The sequence below is a fragment of the Pelodiscus sinensis genome, chromosome 23 (assembly GCF_049634645.1).
Source record: "Pelodiscus sinensis isolate JC-2024 chromosome 23, ASM4963464v1, whole genome shotgun sequence".
In the NCBI taxonomy this organism is placed as follows: Eukaryota; Metazoa; Chordata; order Testudines; family Trionychidae; genus Pelodiscus; species Pelodiscus sinensis.
The window spans coordinates 24,599,364-24,604,145 of record NC_134733.1 but is presented as its reverse complement, the minus strand read 5'-3'; the positions used below and the strand labels follow the sequence as shown (position 1 = coordinate 24,604,145).

At 45.8% G+C, this 4,782-nt stretch overlaps 1 long non-coding RNA gene across 2 annotated transcripts; it reads left to right on the top strand.

The window, feature by feature from the left end:
* The first annotated feature begins 3,187 nt into the window (after nucleotides 1-3,187).
* On the top strand, nucleotides 3,188-4,508 carry LOC112545812 (uncharacterized). Of its 2 annotated transcripts, XR_012897296.1 has the most exons (4): nucleotides 3,188-3,335; nucleotides 3,592-3,708; nucleotides 4,090-4,172; nucleotides 4,369-4,495. It is a non-coding gene; the product is annotated as an uncharacterized LOC112545812 (long non-coding RNA). The 2 variants fall into 2 exon arrangements; XR_012897295.1 differs by lacking the exon at nucleotides 4,090-4,172 and having other exon boundaries at nucleotides 4,369-4,508.
* The last annotated feature ends 274 nt before the right edge of the window (nucleotides 4,509-4,782 follow it).

Sequence of the window (4,782 nt, the reverse complement as noted above, 5' to 3'; positions counted from 1 at the left end):
CCCTACAATACTAGCAAAGAAAAAAAATTCCTTCCAATAATTTTCTACCTTCTGTGGGGGTATATCTACCCCACAAGATACCAGTTGACAATCAATCAGAGTTACATGCATGAATACTTAAAATTAAGGCCTTGATTCTACAAATGCTTAACGGGCATGCAACTTTATTTACGTGAATAGTCCTATTAGCTTCAATGGGACTATTCCTGTACTTAAAGGAAAGTATGTGAGTAAGTGTTTGAAAAATAAAGAACTAAAGTTGTATCTGTATTACAATCTTAGTGGCTGTAGGGATTCCGACTCCCCTATAGCACCACCCATCGTCGATTTTTGGGGAATTGGCTTCGACGGCAGCGGCGCTATTCTATTTGGGTCACTGTCCTCCGACAGTGCCCACAGCGCCCGGGCTTTACCCCTTCCGGGGATAGTTCAGGGCATCCGAGCGCGGACGGAATAGTCTGGTGCCCCCTTGTTCTGCGCCCTTATCGTTGCCCCGTATGACGTGCTTTTCCCGCCAGTTCCAGGCAGCACAATTCTAAAACGCCCTTTAGTTGCTTTCCTGAGCATTTCTTTCTTAGCTGTCCGAGAGGGGGAGAAGGGTAGAGAGAGGGGCCCGGGCCCACCCTCACTTCCGGGCCCCAGCCCAGGACCCTAAAGGACCCGGTCCGGTTTTGGTCCGGGTCCGCCTGACAGGGGTGTCCAGCCGAAACCTGCCAATCTCCGGGGTTTTGATATGGTCTCGCCCTGGGCTACTGCCTCTCCGTTCTGTTTCCCCTCCCGTGCTGCTGGCTTACCCAGCCCACAGCGGGCCAGCCGCTTGTCGCTCTGGATGACCTTCTGGACCCTGTTGCTCCACAGGTGTCTGCAATGTCTTGCCTTCCGCGGCCACTGGTGCTTGCCCTCCCCCGTCCTCCGTGGACGAAGGCTCCAATCCCCACCATTTGTCTTTCTCCACACCCCCTCCTCCTCACCCAGCCCAGGGCAGCGTTTAAAACTCCCGCCGCGCCCAGCGCCGGAGGGGGACATCATCCTGACATCACCAGCTAGCTCCGCCCCTCCTGCAGTGTCCATGCCGCAGCCACCACACCTGAGGCTGTCAGCTGATCCGTGGCACAGGTACACCCGGGCACAACGCCGGTGCGCACTCCCCCACTGCCCAAATAGGGCTTTTGCTGCAGGGGTTTTAGTGCGGGGTTGCGGGGCCCCGTCACAGTGGCATAAAATACTTGTCACTTCAAATAAAATTTCTTCTGCCTTAACAAGCAGTTAGACTTCTTAAAAATATACCAGCCAATCTTTTCAAAAACAGGAGCCACAAGTTAGGTTTCTAAACTTGTATTTAGGTATGGAAGGATGGAATTTTCAAAAGGACCTAATGGAACATGTGCTCCTAAATCACTTGACTTTCATCTGCAAATCCTGAGAAGCATACCCCCTCCTCCCCCTATTTGAGGCATTTCAGCTTCCATGACTCACTGTGATATTGATTGCAAAATTCAGCTCAGGCTATTTGATTATCATTTTGTTTCAGAAGCTGATGCTGTCTACTTAAGCACAGATGAGCATTTTAATAGAAATGTAGCCGTGTTAGTCTGGTGTAGCTGAAGCAAAATGCAGGACTATGTAGCACTTTAAAGACTAACAAGATGGTTTATTAGATGATGAGCTTTCGTGGGCCAGACCCACTTCCTCAGATCAAATAGTGGAAGAAAATAGTCACAGCTATATACACCAAAGGATACAATTAAAAAAATGAACACATATGAAAAGGACAAATCACATTTCAGAACAGAAGGGGGATGTGGGGAGGAAGGGGGAGGAAGGAAGGTAGGTAAGTGTCTGTGAGTTAAGGTTATTTGAGGTGCGGAAAGTTAGATGTCTGTGAGCTAAGGTATTAGAGGTGATAACTGGGGAAGCTATCACCTCTAATACCTTAGCTCACAGACATCTAACTTTCCCCACCTCTAATAACATTAACTCACAGACACTTACCTACCTTCCTTCCTCCCCCCCCCCTCCCGCATCCCCCTTCTGTTCTGAAATGTGATTTGTCCTTTTCATGTGTGTTCATTTTTTTAATTGGTATCCTTTGGTATATATGGTTGTGACTATTTTCTTCCACTATTTGATCTGAGGAAGTGGGTCTGGCCCACGAAAGCTCATCATCTAATAAAGCATCTTGTTAGTCTTTAAAGTGCTACATAGTCCTGCATTTTGCATGAGCATTTTCAGTGTGAAATATCTTACCAAGAAAAATAAATCTATGTAAAACCTGAAATTCTACTAAAATTAGTACGTTAAACAAATGAGCACAAAACCACAGAATTTAAGAGTATAAAACAGGAAGTAAAAAACTAATAATCAGCTGGTGAAAGCACTGTTGTTGAGAAGTTAAAGAAAAGTAGAGAAGTCAGGTCTGATAGGCAAAAACAAGAGCTGCTGAAATTGAGCTGAGTGACATTAGGCAAAGATGCTCTGAGCCACAAGTCTGAAGGGAAAGTGGATTTCAAGCCAAGAGAATTAAGGTTTGAGGTGCGTGCGGGCTAAACCAGCATTTCTCAACCAGAGATATTTGAGAGAAGTCTGGGGGTACGTCAACAACTGAAATGTGAAGAAACCTGATATTTTTATTTTTATTTTTACAGTACTTCATTATTTTTGTCCTTTTTACACCCAAAAATTTCATCGCCGACCTGGCTACGATTAAGTTGTTTAAACAAATGTGTTGCAATGGTAGAAAAAAAACCTCTGTGTGTCTGAAAACTGTAGGTACTGGGGGTACTTATACTTTTTTTTGTTTTGAAAGGGGGTACTTTATTTAAAAAAAGTTGAAACACTGGGCTAGAGAAACAGAACTAAGTTGTCAACTAGAGTAAAAGGATGAGCAAAACATCATGGTCTGATGTGGCTGTTGGAGATGAATTCGAGGAATCTGTGCATGCATTCCTGACTGCCCGCAGTTCTAGGACATTTACGTACAAGTTCTTTTCGATGCTGGACCACAGGCCCTGGTAGGTATGTCATCGTAGACTGGGCGCCCCATTCTGTACAAAATGCATCTGTCGTCATGGAGACGGATGGTTCTGGTGCGTGGAAAGGGACTCCGGAGCCAAGGTTCCATGGGCTTAGCCAGCAACGTAAGGATTCCTTTGCTATCCCTGGAAGGGCTAGTGATTTGGATAGCAGATGGACATTGAGTTTGTACACCTGTCCCAGCCAGCTCTGTAAACAATCTCATGTACAGACGCGCATTGCTGACTACGAAGTTGCACACTGCCATGTGCCCCAATAGCCGAAGACATTCGAGTGCTGTTGCGCAGGGGCTGGATCGTAAGGTATTTACCAAGACCACAATTTTTTAGAAATGGTCTGTAGGCAGGGATGCGGTGGCTGTTGTCAAATCAAGGCATGCTCCCATTAACTGTATGTTTTCTGTAGGACAGAGCATGGATTTGATTTAGTTCACGTGAAGGCCCAGGTGTTGGAATAGGTGTCTTGTGACCAACAGAGAATGGCAGGAATTGTTGTGGGAGCACAACTTGAGGAGGCAGTCGTCTAGATAAGGAAATTTAAGTCTTTTGTCTCCCTCAGGTACGCTGTGACAACCGCCAGTGACTTTGAGAAGACCCTTGGGGCCACAGACAGTCCAAATGGAAGCACTTTGTATTGGTAGTGTTGAAAATCTACAATGAAATGAAGAAAATGCCTGTGAGTAGGGTGGATGGCAATGTGAAAGTATGCATCTTGCAAGCTGAGGGACAAGAACCGATCATCCTGTTTCAATGCCAGTAGTATGGTAGCAAGCGTTGCCATCTTGAATTTTGTTTCTCAACTAATTTATTCAGGGCTCAAAGGTCTAGAGTGGGCCTCCAGCCCCCCAACCTTTTTTCAGTCAAGAAGTAATGGGAGTAGAACCCCTTGCCCCTAAACTGTGTGGGGACTGGTTCAACTGCCCCTATGTGTAAGAGGTGCTCTACTTCTTGATGAAGAAGGATCTCAAGAGAGTGGTCCCTGAAACGGGATAGGGAAGGGAGGTAGAGAGAGGGAATGGACACAAAGGGAATAAAGTAGCCTTTCATCTATCTGCAGGAGCCCTCTATCAGAAGTTACACATTGCCAGTTGTTGAAGGGCAACAATAGATGATAGAAGAGATTTGCTTGCATTGAAATAGGTGAGAGGCTCTCCAGACACTTGACCTGATGATCAGATTTGCTTGTTGGACTGCTTCAACTGTTGGGAATTGGTAAAGAAAGAGTGCTGTCGTTGGTTTCTGCCTCTGCCTTTGTTCTGTTACTACTGTAGTGCTGTGCGTATGGGGGGGTAGTGAGGTCTCAGGTAGGGCTGATACCTATATTGTCTTCTTCTAGGTACTTGGCTGTGGATCCCCAAAGACCAAAGCATCACTCTGGAATCTTTTATGGAGTGGAGCATTTCATTGGTGTTAGCTTCAAAGAACTTCTGTCCATCGAAAGGCAGATCTACCGGAGATTAAATCTCCCTGGGGAACGGAGTGGAGCTAAACCACAATGCCCTCCTCATTACTACCGCTATTGCTGTAGAACATGCAGCCATGTCAGCAGCATCTAAAGTGGCCTGTAATGCTGTTCTTGCAATCGTGTGACCCTTGGATATCAGTGCTTTGTAGTGTTGCCTCAAGGATGTGTGCAACAAAGTCGTTCAATTTTGTGTAATTTCTGTTATCATATTTGCTCAATAAAGCTGCGTAATTCAAAATGCGAAATTGTAAAGTAGAAGATGTATATATCTCGCGCCAGAATGCA